Raw genomic sequence first — 13510 nt, 5'->3', positions numbered from 1 at the left:
CCTCACGCGCTCGTTCGGTGGCTTAGCCAGACGTGCCGCAATGGATTTTCTGCAAAAAAAATAACCTGGAAGGTGTTAAAGACCGATATTCTACCTACGGGAGGGAGTAACAAGTACCCAGTCCCTTTTCGAGGCAGTCCTACAAGAGAATACCTGTGCTGTACAAGCTTGTACAAGCTCTGGACATGTTCATGAGGGCAGACCTGGTCTCTTACCACCAAAAATGTCACAGAAGCATAGAATCATTGAGGTTGAAAAGGAGCTTTAAAATCATCGAGTCCCACCATTAACTGAGCACTGCCACATCCATCGCTAGATCATATCCCTAAGCACCATATCTACACATCTTTTAAATACTTCCAAGGGCAGTGACTAAGTAACTTCCCTGAGCAGCCTGTTCCAAGGCTTGAAAACCCTTTCAGTGAAGGATTTTTTTCCTTAATACCCAAACTAAACCTCCCCTGCTGCAACTTGAGGTCATTTCTTCTTGTCCATTTGTTTCTTACTTGGAAGAAGTGACCAACATTTACCTTGCCACAACCTCCTTTCAGGTAGTTGTAGAGTTATCACATCTCAGCCTCCTTTCCTCCAGGCTATACAACCCCAGTTCCATAAGTTCTTAAAACTTGTTCTCCAGACCCTTCACCAGTATCATTGCTCTTCTTTAGACACGCTCCAGCCCCAGTGAGAGGCTCAAAACTTAACACAGTACTTAAGGCTTAAATCACATCTCACCTTATGACTGTAAGCTGACTCATTTTCACTAGATTTGCCACCTTCTGAAAGTGTAGGCAAAAGTAAGGATAAGTTTAAGTTACTTAGCGAAATTATATACTTCAGAAAGATTAAAAATATTTGCACTAAATAAATATTTTTCTTAAAGTATGGCATAAAGTCGATGCTACAGAACTTGAAAGACAGAATGCATGCTGAAGATGCTGTTCACATCCCAGTGTTCAAGCAATGATGAACACACCAGTCAAAGAACATTCTACTCAGCAGTACTCTCACAGCTTTTTGTCTGTAAAAAAATTGTGTTGCAACAGCAGACTACAGTGACAAGAGCCGCTTTGTACCTTAGAAGTACACAGAATCTTCTCAACCATGAGAACGTCCTTCCGAGTCAGACCAATAGTCCATCTAGCCCTGTATTTCATAACCAAATAGTGGCACCATCAGCAGCAGCATAGTATTCCCAGAGTCAGACCCATACCGTACATTTCCAGTTTGCAAGTCCCTGCAATTTCACCAAATACAGGGAACTTACATTCAAAATTTGAGGTAGCAGTATTCTTCTGTATAAAACAAGAATAACAGCAAAGCAGATACTATTTAGGAAGTCAAGCTGACCTGCTCATAATACACTCTCAGAACCCTCAGCAGTTTTAAGAGGGATACTCCATGTCTAGTTTTTATATGTATGGCACACACTTACCTACCCCCTTCAGAATCCATTTATGGACCCATTGTCCAGTATTGAACCTGCTGACACTGTGTCTTTTGTAGTCTACTTAGGCAGCAGATTATAGAAGCCCACTACCCATTGGTCAAGAACTCTTATTTCTGCATTCACCTTCAACAGAGCCTCCTTCAGTTGTAAAATCTGACCATGTGCTGCTGAGCCTTGTCTTCTCACAACCAGAATCTAAACTCTTTTAGTCCCTACCTTGTAAGACTGCCCATCTCTCCCTTGGATTATTTTACTTATCTTCCTTGATTCCTTCTTTAAATTCGTTGTGGCCTTGCAGACCAGAACTGCACACTGTACTCAAGACAGGAGTACACTGAGATTTCCCACAGAGCAAACCACTCTCTGTATTGCTCTCAATACTCTTCCTGATGATGCCTTACATCTCCGTTGTTTAGTGGTTTGTGGTGGGTTTTTTTTGGTTGCTGCTGCAGGTTGAGCCAAAGGTTTCAGAGAGCTAACAACAGTGTCTTTAGGACATCATGAATTTAAACTTCCAGTATTGATGAGTAATTGTATGCTTTACCCTACACTGATCTACTTTGAAGCCTATCTGCCATCTTTTTACATCTTTTTACCTTTTCACTTTTGTGAGACTTTCTGGAGCTCTTTCCACCAGGACAGCATTTGACTATCCAACACAATTTAACGCCATCCAAGTATTCAGTGTGCACCTCCTTTTCTGGGTCATTGATGAAAATCAAAGACTTGTGCAAAACATCATCAGTAAACCAAATATTTCTGGAGGACAGCATTGCTGACTTTTCTCCACCTGGAAAGTAACCATTAAACTGTACTTCTGCTTCCACCCTTCAACCACATTTCCAACTCAGAACAGGACATTTCCTCTGGTTCCACAGTAACTTTGTTTAACAGCTTTTAGTAAGGAACCTGCACAAATGTCATGTGAAAATACAAATATGTTCTCTGTTTTTTCTTTGTGCACATACTTCCTGCCTCACAAACCTGCTGGAAGTTTGTGATGGTGTTAGTATCTCCCTTCACAGAAACCATACTGGTGCTTTGCCAAGATATTATGTTTATCTGTGGGTTCAGTAATCTTACTCTTTTATAGTATTGGTCTTTCCATGTGAACAGTAGTAGTAACAACTGTCAAGGTAACATTACCACTAGAAGATTCACTAAACATTTTTACTGTGCTTTCTTGCTCATTATAGTAACTCAGGCATTCATATGTATGAATCTCTCTATGTTTTGCCTTTAAGCCCCTCTGTTTTTTTCACTCACGGACTTAAACCAGAGAAGTATATGAAGACATATCAACTTTAAGGATACTTTAAAACAGAATAGACAAACATTCTAACTTTACCAGTCATATCTTTATTTAAAGAGAAGCTCTAAGATACACCTCACAGGACTGAACAGACAGGGAGCTCTCAGGAAGAGAGCTGAGAGTTGAGAAGTGACACAGACTTTCAAACCATTCTAGCAACCCACTGTGCAATGCAGAATAGTTGGAAGGAAGCTGGGTCCTAGAATGACTCAGTGCTGTAGACCTCGGAATTCCCTAATGATTCACTACAGAGAAATATTGTCTGACAAAATCCTATTGTCTGAGGCAGAATAAGGGAAGGAATAGAATGGAAGGTGTAAAATTTTTATGGTGTTTTTTTACAAGACTGTCTCCTGGCTAGCAAGGTCAGTCAGCTCAACAAGAGGGTGAACTAACACAAGGAAGAAGGAAGGGACTACACAGCAGAGAACCAAGAAGACCTGCTTTTGCTATTGGTAAATTATTAATTGTTCTATCAACTTCCCTATCTAACGATTAACATTATGTGACTGTAATAGCAACAGTTGAGCAAACCCCTCCATACAGTCATCACCTGAGTCTGATGAAGGGCCAGCAAAAATAACAAAGAATTTGACTGAAAGCCAACTGATGTTTTTATTTGAATGCAAACTAACAAAAAAGTTACATTTCTAACATCACGAGTTATCCAAGAGAAATTAAAACCACTTAACTGAATCCTAAAGTAGCTTTTGTTTCCATTTATAAAAACTTTGGGCAAAATCAAGGCAGCACAGAAAAGTAAAAATTGAAAAAATTTAAGAAATATAAGGGTACATTTTTCTTTTTTTTAACCATGTTTATTTAAATTCTCTTTCTAATGTAGTAGGTTTGTGAAAAGGATGCTTTTGTTTCCACCCTAGGTAAATTCTCTTTTCCCTTTTCATAGAATCACAGAATGGTAGGGGTTGGAAGGAACCTTTAGAGATCATCTAGTCCAACTCCCCTGCTCAAGCAGGTTCACCTAGATCAGGTCACATATGAACACACCCAGGTGGGTCTTGAAGACCTCCAAGGAAGGAGACTTCACAACCCCTCTGGGCAGCCTGTGCCAGGACTTTCTCACCCTCACAGTAAAATAGTTTTCTCTTATGTTTAAATGGAACCTGTTCTGTTCCAGCTTCATCCAATTACCTTTTGTCCTCTTGCTGGCTACTATAGAAAAAAGGGATGTCCCAACCTCCTGATACACACCATTTATATATTTGTAAATATTAATAAGATCCCTCCTCAGTCTCCTCCCGACTAAACAGCCCCAGTTCCTGCAGCCTTTCCCTGTATGAAAGGTGTTCCAGTCCCCTGATCATCTTGGTGGCCCTGCGCTGGACTCTTTCTGGAAGTTCTCTGTCCCTCTTGAGCTGAGGAGCCCAGAACTGGACACAGGACTCCAGATGAGGCCTCACTAGGGCAGAGTAGAAAGGGAGAAGAACCTCCCTTGACCTGCTGCCCACACTCCTTTGTCTGTTTCCTTTATAATTCTCCAACAATTCTATTAAAGATATTTTACTAGAGAAAAAAAATCAGGTGAAATACATATTTATACATTGATCCCTTCCCAGCTAAAATGTTTTTGCCATGTAGGAGGGAGAGTTATTGCCTGCCACTTGCAGGTGTAGTGTTTTGTGTCAGAGAAAGAAGAAAATTGTCATTTTTTAGTGTTGGCTCTTCAGCTAAATGGCTGACATTATTACAAACATGAGTTAACTTTGCAACTAATTTTAGTATCTCATATGTCTCTTAAGTAATTTGCAAGGAAGCCACATGGAAACATTGACTTAAGATGACTGGAATTTTTAGACTCTTGCTGTCTCTGCGAGTGCTGTTTCCAACACTGTCTCCATGTAAACAAAAATCAAACAGATGAATAATTGACACTCAGAAGCTACTAGCTTTCATACATGAGCAATATTAATTCTAAAGGCTAACAAGCATGGCTTTAATCTTAGTACTAACAAGTCTAACTCTACCAAAAATACCTACTTGTATCTGTCTCTTGGTTGTTTTCCAATAAAAAGACAAGAATCTTTAAGTACTCTATGATATTTCATTAAAAAAAAAATTACTAGAGATAACACTGTGTTACTTTTCAGGATGAGGACTGCAGGAAGCTTTTTACACCACTCACTCATCAGCTTTCTCCACCTAATATATAACAGCTACAGTGGAATACTAGTATGATTAAATGCCTTACTAAAGTCAGTCAGTCTATTAAAATAAAAACTACTACTCCCTTCCAAAACGTACCATCACAAGTCAGCTGCAGAAGTATCTTTCTCTCTGAACTCTCTTTCTCAGATAGGATCCTAAAGTGGTAAGCGCCTTTGGAGATGTGTGTGGGAAGAGAATAATAAAATATTATGGATGAGCAAGGACCTGCTGGGACAACTCAGGCAGAAAGCAGACATCTATGTGAGGTGGAAACAGGGCCTGGCTTCTTGGGAAGAGTATAGGAACATTGCCAGGGCATGCAGGGGTACAGCTAGGAAGGCTACAGCCCTTCTAGAATTAAATTTAGCCAGGGATGTTAAGGACAGTAATAAGGCATTTTTCAAGTACATCAGCAGCAGAAGGATGGCCGGGGGAATGTGGGCCCGCTGCTAAACACTGAGGGTGCCCTGGTGTCTGAGGATGCAGGGCAGGCCGAAGTACTGAATGCCTTCTTTGCTTCAGTCTTTATGGCCAAGGCTGACCCTTGGGAAGCCCAGTCCAGCAAGGATAACAGGATGGCCAGGACAGCAGAGGAGTTGCCCTGGGAGGAAGAGGAGAGGTTAAAGACTTGTTGGCCAAACTTAAAGCTCATAAGTCAATGGGTCCTGATGGGATGCATCCTAGAGTGCTGAGAGAGCTGGCTGATGTGATTGCTAAGCCTCTCTCCATCATTTTTGAACAATCATGGAGGACAGGTGAAGTGCCTGTGGACTGGAGAAAGGCCAATGTCACGCCACTCTTCAAAAAGGGCAAGAAGAATGACCCAGGAAACTACAGGCCAGTCAGTCTCACCTCCATCCCTGGAAAGATGATGGAACAACTCATCCTGAATGTTATCACTGAAGGATAAGATGGTTATCAGGGGGAGTCAACATGGCTTCACCAAGGGGAAATCCTGTTTGACCAACCTGATAGCTTTCTAGGAGTGCATAACCAGCTGCCTAGATGAGGGGAGAGCAGCAGATGTCATCTACCTTCAGCAAGGCTTTTGACACTGTCTCCCACAACATCGTTATCAGAAAGCTCAAGCAGTGTGGCTTGGATGAGTGGACAGTGAGGTGGATCAAGAGCTGGCTGAATGACAGAGCCCAGAGGGTGGTGATCAATGGCACAGAGTCGAGTTGGAGGCCTGTGGCCAGTGGAGTTCCACAGGGATCGGTTCTGGGGCCAGTCTTGTTCAACATCTTCATCAACAACCTGGATGAGGGGACAGAGTGTACTCTCAGCAAGTTCTCTGATGACACCAAACTGGGAGCACTGGCTGATTCCCCAGAAGGCCGTGCTGCCATTCAGTGGGATCTCGACCAGCTTGAGAGTTGGGCAGAGAGGAACCTCACGAGGTTCAACAAGGACAAGTGCAGAGTCCTGCATCTAGGAAGGCACAACCCCATGCATCAGTACAGACTGGGGGTTGGCCTGCTGGAGAGCAGCTCTGCAGAGAGAGACCTGGGAGTCCTTATGGATAATAAACTGAACATGAGCCAAGCAATGTGCCCTGTGGCCAAGAAGGCCAAAGGCATCCTGGGACCCATCAAGAAGAGTGTGGGCAGCAGGTCAAGGAAAGTTCTCCTCCCGCTCTACTCTACCCTGGTGAGGCCTCATCTGGAGTCCTGTGTCCAGTTCTGGGCTCCTCAGCTCAAGAGGGACAGAGAACTTCCAGAAAGAGTCCAGCGCAGGGCCACCAAGATGATCAGGGGACTGGAACACCTTTCATACAGGGAAAGGCTGCAGGAACTGGGGCTGTTTAGTCGGGAGGAGACTGAGGAGGGATCTTATTAATATTTACAAATATATAAATGGTGTGTATCAGGAGGTTGGGACATCCCTTTTTTCTATAGTAGCCAGCAAGAGGACAAAAGGTAATTGGATGAAGCTGGAACAGAACAGGTTCCATTTAAACATAAGAGAAAACTATTTTACTGTGAGGGTGAGAAAGTCCTGGCACAGGCTGCCCAGAGGGGTTGTGGAGTCTCCTTCCTTGGAGGTCTTCAAGACCCACCTGGACGTGTTCGTATGCGACCTGATCTAGGTGGACCTGCTTGAGCAGGGGAGTTGGACTAGATGATCTCTAAATGTCCCTTCCAATCCCTACCATTCTATGATTCTATCACTCCATGTTTCATGCTACAGAGCCACAGGGGCCAAAAACATCATTTAGACTGTTAGTGTTCTGAAACAGAATCTGCCTCTTTACTGCAGTCAGGAAGTGACAGTGCTTTATTGCACCACCAATCAGTGCATCTTTTATGCTTTAGCTAAAAAAATCTTATCATCTTGCTATCTGATAGGAATAAGTTAGAGAGTATTCACACACAAGCCATTAAGGCTTCTAATACCAGTTTATTGTTGGTCAGCTCTGTTTTTTTTTAATTCTCGTGTGGCCTAACAGCTGTGTTTTTGATAAATTTAATGGAATCTTCTTGCTAACCCCTGACTACTCCAGCTATTTGATCAGCATATGTCTAAAACTTAACACTAACATAACATATGGCAGTCAGCATTTAAAAAGCCACACTAGTCAGGAAAAAAAAAAGTTCTTCCCTTAATGCCTTGCTGACAGGTACAACAGTAAAGAATTAGTACACTGTACCAGCAGTCTTTCTTGCCCTCATGATTAGCTCAGTTCATCAGTGAATTAAATTAGTTTCTCCTCTGAGTTACCTTTAATTGATTTAAATGCTTTCCACCCTTAATTGAGATGTAGGATAGGAGGTGGGAGAGGGAAAGTGCAAAACCTAAATATTAATGCTGTTAGTATGACAAAATGGGAAAAATACTTCAGAAATGTTTACCGTAAATTGTATCTGAAAGGTGAGCATCTCAGTTGTTAAACATCAAGTATTGAAATAAAAGTAATTTCACGTACAACTACACAGCTTAAAGGAACAAGTAATCTACAAAACAGTAGGGTTGTTAACATTGCCATAACTAAGCTTCTGTAGTATCTCATCACCATCTCATTTAAACAGTCATTAATGTATTAAGCATTCAATACTTTAACATATTCTGCTGTGGAAAATGCAGGGTATTTTTCAGTTGCTCCACCCAAAGTTCTTTTTCTTCTCCTCACACTTTTTCCTTTTACTATTCCATGGCCTGCCCTCTATTTAAAGCTACTTATTTTAATGCCCCATTGAATTTAAGCCTACTGAAGGCATTATACCCAGTCTGCTTTATTTTTATGTAAATCTGAGCTGCTATTTAGATATTCTTATTCTTGCAGACTAAGCAGAGCCTGGACCTTCACCTTGAGTGTCTCTCCGCAAAAATTCCCCATGCTCTACTTTGAAACACACTGCTCAGAATCATGTTTTCCTGGTCTGTTTTCCCCTATCATTTCATAACCTATAAGCTCAGTTTTTCTGTAAGCCAGCAGTTGCTATATTTTCTAAAGCACTTTGCCTTACAACAAAGGTTAAATCTTATCATTGTTTAGTTCTGTTTTGCTATAGCGCTTGAGATCTGACTTACAGAGCAGGCACTTCACTGACCAAAAAAAAAAATCATCTACCCATCATGCAGATTTCAGCCAAAAACCACTACATCAAAGATCTCAAGAACCTTCAAAATAAACTGATAAGATGTTCCGTTTATTTTCTCCCCACCATTTTTATCTTCAAAAAGTTTTACCCTATACTGGAAGGGAATAAATTAACAATATTAAAAAAAAGTGCCACCTACTTACACCATAACCAAAAGAAATACTTGACTCTCCATGTCCTAAATATCACTACTAGAACCTGTTACTTGCATCAAAAAATATTTCTGTCTCCAATAGCCAGTAGGGATATTTTTTGTTAAAAAGATAGAACTCTATCAAAACTATCACATAGAATTCTTAATTCTTAAGCTTAACATTGAAAATTTTAAAAAAACTGTTATGAGTTTTTGTCACCGTAACATTGATCTGACATTTACATATCAGTATATCTCTTTTCCATATAAATAAACCAGTAAAGTAAACCAGTTCTGTGTATAGTCACCAGAATTTTTTCCTAAGTATAGCTTGATTTAGATTCAAAGAACCATGCAAGGGTATTCCCTCTATTTCCTAAATCATCTTGAAGCTTCACTTTCTCTAACAAGATTTAGTGAAGTACAGAGTGGCAAGACAAACTAAGACCCAAGGTGATTACCCTTTAAAAAGAGTCATGATTAAATATAAGTATGTAACTAGACCTCTTGAACTCAATGTGTGTCTTATTAAAGTGTTATTAGAAGGACAGCGTTATGAGAAGAAGAAGGAGCACTCTGCTATGTCGAGTCTGATAACAAGATCAAGGCACGAGACCAAAATGATGGAGCTATCATTCCATATTAACACATAATTGCAAAAGTCAATCTCAAGTGAACCTGCTTCTGCAGGGGGTTGGACTAGATGATCTCTAAAGGTCCCTTCCAACCCACTCTATTCTACCTCTTCTTACATCATCTAGTGCAGCCTGAGGATTCTGTTTCTCATGGCTTTGTCTCATCTTCCCATGTGGGATCTGTAGCAGCTGTAGTAATATCATCAGGGAAAGTATGTTTTTATTACCCTCAATGAAACTGAAAAAATGACATTAGGGTATTGTCTGTTGTAACATGTGGCTTATTTCATTAGATACAAGTATTGGGAGAATTCTCTAGGTTAAATATATTGAAGACAATTATTAGATACATAACAGTGAAGCACCAGAGAGCTCTGATATCGAGACACTACCTTCAAATGTCAATGTGCAGCATATTCTTATTCTCTCTAAATAGTTAACTAGGGCTTTTCATTATTTACCTTGTGTAGAGAAGCACATAATTATTATTTCAGATATAAAATACTTTTTTCCTTAGGATTAAGTAGTCAATAATATTACTATTAGAAAAGAATTCTCAAAAAAAAAAAAAAGCGAAGAATCCTGGTTGCAAAGTATTTTTAAGATTAAAATTAGGGACTAGTCTTATTATCTTTAGATAACCTCATGAAAGAAAAGGTAGATGAATAAAGCAGTGTAGCTCTTTGTATTTCGAAAAATACTTATGTTAGAACTATACCAACCTGCAATAACATTCTCCTTTGCATATCTTGCATCTCTACATTTTTCTTGGTAGCAAAAGTCAATTCTTCATGACATTTCCTGCTTTCCCTCCAAAAAAAAAAAAAAAAAAGCCTTACATCAGAAATTACCAATTCAGATATTCCTTCTGAATTTTTCTTTACTTCAAAATAGCTTTAGAATTTGTCTCTTTGACTGTGAATTCCAAAATATGGTACAAAATGCAGGCCTCAAAGCCACAGCAAGCCCTTGTCTAACAATAAGGCTGGTCCTCTCTCCTAAGAGAAGTCACACATTGTTTTTCCAGTCTAGAATGGAGTGACAAGGTTATGCCACCCTTATGCCTTCAAAGCAGTTGCACACAGATTTCCCAACCTGGTTAGCACCGTCAAGTGCAAATCAATATGGAAAAATACTTGATGCTACAACGGTGGCATTCATACAATATATATTTCAGTCATTTTTAAACTAGAAGAGCACCAATCTTAACAAAGCTTAGTAAATGGGAAGAATCAGGAAAGTCACTTGTGATCAGAAGTTCCCTTCTGATCTATATTCAAATGCTGCCAAAGACACATCCATACCTTTCAACAAAGCTATTGTATGGCACATTAAAGGAGACTGCAGGGTCACTGGAAGATACCTGACATGGATTTTAACGTTCACTGTTTCAACATTTATAACAAATTAACTGATTTCAGAGGGTACATAAGCTATAGCAACTAAAAAATATTCACAATTTATCTGAAAGCATGAATGTTGCAAGTTTTTGTATTGGGCACAGCAAGAGCTGCTGTATGCACTAATGAAAATTGGGCATAAATTACCATTGCAAGACTGTTTCTTTGGAAAATTGTGGTTTGTTCTACATAATACCACAAGATTCAGGAAAAAAATTAATAATAGCGTAGTCACATCATAGAAAAAAAGACACTCTTACATACACCGCAGGGAAAAGTTGCAAATCCATGTAAGCATAATACATGTCTAGGAAAATGGGACAGATTTTACATATAAAACAATCCTCATCAGAACTTCGTAACCGTGCAAAAATATTTCTCTTCCACCCAGAACCATGCATCAGATGTTTCAATAATGAGTTCGAGAAACTGGTTTTATTGCCGTAGAGCCAGCAGGTCCCCAAGCTGGGAAACTGCGGAGACTGCCTCTGCCCTCACAAACGCACCACCTCCCTACGGGCTGAAAATACAGGCCCCGAAAGAGTTTAAAATGACGCAAAAACCCGCTCCCACGTTGCTTTAAATCACTTCTGCGAGAACCGGGAACCTGCCCCGCCCGGGACCTATCCGTACCGCCTCCTGCCCGCGCACCGCGTTCCCGCGCTCAGAGCCCGCTTCACTCCTCCGCTCCGCCTCCCCAACGGGGGAATGCTGGGAGTTGTAGGCCACCGTCCGACCCGGCGCAACTACAAGTCCCGTAAGAGCTGTGGGTTGCGGGGGTGGGGGGGGAGGTGGCGCCATTTTGAGGGCGAGGGGGTGCCGGGGTCCCCTCCCCCGCGTGCTGGGAGTACGCTGCTCGCCGAGGCGGCAGAGGACGGGCAGGCGCGCGCCTCTGCCTTGAGGTTGGTCTCCTTGCCTGCATGTGGTTGTGGCTGGGCCGGGAACGCTCTTCTCACCGCCGCCACCGACGTCTGGCAAAGGGGAACCGTGGCCGAGTGTTCAGGCTGTGGCGGTGGGGCGGGGAAAGGGACAGAGAGGGGGTGCCGGCTGCTGAGGCTGTGGGACAGTGAGGCCTTGGGACAGTGACACCAGACTGAGAGAACTATGTGTGACGCGGAGGTTCCCTAACATTATAGGCGTAGGTGGCGGCCGGCAGCTCCCGAGAGCTGGGGCTGGCGGCCCCCGCAGCCGCACGGTCGCCTCCGGCCCCCAGGGGCGTCTCCACTAGCGCCAGCCCGCTGCGGGAGCAGCACTGGCTTCCCGCGGCCCTGAGGTGGGGCCTGGCTCCGCTTGAGGAACGCTCGCCTGCCTACTCTGTCACTTCCGTACCCAGAAAGAGGTGGTCACGCAAACAAAGCCAGTCCGTATCCTCCGTCTGTAAGTTCTGCCACATACGCCTTCTTTTTCTGTTTGGAAACTTATTGTATAGGTGAAGCCTAAGGCTTTGAGTTGGTTGAATGTTCTGAATGTTTGTCAGGTTAACTGAAATTATAATTTAGTGTTGCAAGCACGAGCTTGGTGAATCACAGATGCTAGCACAGGTTCGACACTTAAAACTAGTTCTTTACAAAACTACAACAAACCTGTACCAGTTGGCTTTGAGGACTATCAAATAGATTGCACATTCTCAGCAAATACTTGCCCCATGCTTGCTGAAAATACAGATGGAGATGTTTTCACATGTAACTTCACTGTCCCAAACATTGTCAGAAAAAGTCTACTAAGGATTAGTGGGGAAGGCTATTCCTGTGTGAGACAGTCACAGAGCAGTATCCTCCATCATTAGAGAGACTGTCATGCAGCAGATATTCACATGGTGTCTGTTTTCATTCCACATCAAAATATGGGCGCTTAAACACTATCCCAGAAGACAGATGAGGACATAGAAACTCATAAAGCGACTTGACACTTATTTTTTTTTCTCAGTCTGATTTTGAGTGGAGGTAGGGTAATATTTTTTGATAGATGGGGACAGAGCCCACAGTTCATGTAATGTCATACTTTACAAAAAGAAGGAATTGAGAAGCTGGAGGTACACACAAAATGTGTATATATGGAGAAGAGGACAGACTAGTGCTCACAGCATTGTTCCACGGATTCTAAGGAAAAGAGACAATTGTATGGCTGTCTTTATTCTCCTGACATTAGTGCTATTTCCAAGTAGTAAAAAATGCAAACAGTAAAATCTCCTTGGCTTAGACATTTTGAGACTGAGGATGGCAGGATTCTATTCCTTTGGATATTAGGTAAGTGCCCAGAGTAGGACCTCTTCTTGTCAGTTCTGCAAGTGAACATGGGATGATAAATGTTCCTTCAACTTCTCAGATAGAGGAAGAAACTTTCTTCTCCAGAATGAAGAGCATGTGACATTTTATTAACATTTACTCCTAGAAAGTTGAAACATTCACAAAAAGCAGCAGAATAAACCCTCTAGTAGGAAAAATTCTTTCATATTTGGTACTGCATTTACTTGTGGGGGGAGTTTGCTGAGTAAACTACATGGCACTTGATATGTAATAAGATGACTATTGCTTTTTATTGCATTGTATTTACACTTTAGAATATGAAGGAAAAGCCAGGTAATTCTAAATAAGATAATAGCATGGTGGTCACTGTCATACTGCTGTGTTTTTAATTGCGCTTTCAGAAGTTTATTGGCTCATTCTTAGAATGCAGTCTATTTGGGGCAGGGCTTCATTGTTTTGTGTTTTGGAAAACGTGCAAGCAAGTGGTCTTGGTCCCTAACAAAGGCCTTTAGTTATTCCAAAAAACAGATATATAATAACGGATTGCAGCTTTAATTTTAAGTCTT

The sequence above is a fragment of the Colius striatus genome, chromosome 1, assembly GCF_028858725.1.
Source record: "Colius striatus isolate bColStr4 chromosome 1, bColStr4.1.hap1, whole genome shotgun sequence".
Lineage (NCBI taxonomy): Eukaryota > Metazoa > Chordata > Aves > Coliiformes > Coliidae > Colius > Colius striatus.
The sequence above is the reverse complement of the archived record's forward strand: the minus strand, read 5'-3'. Positions refer to the sequence as shown.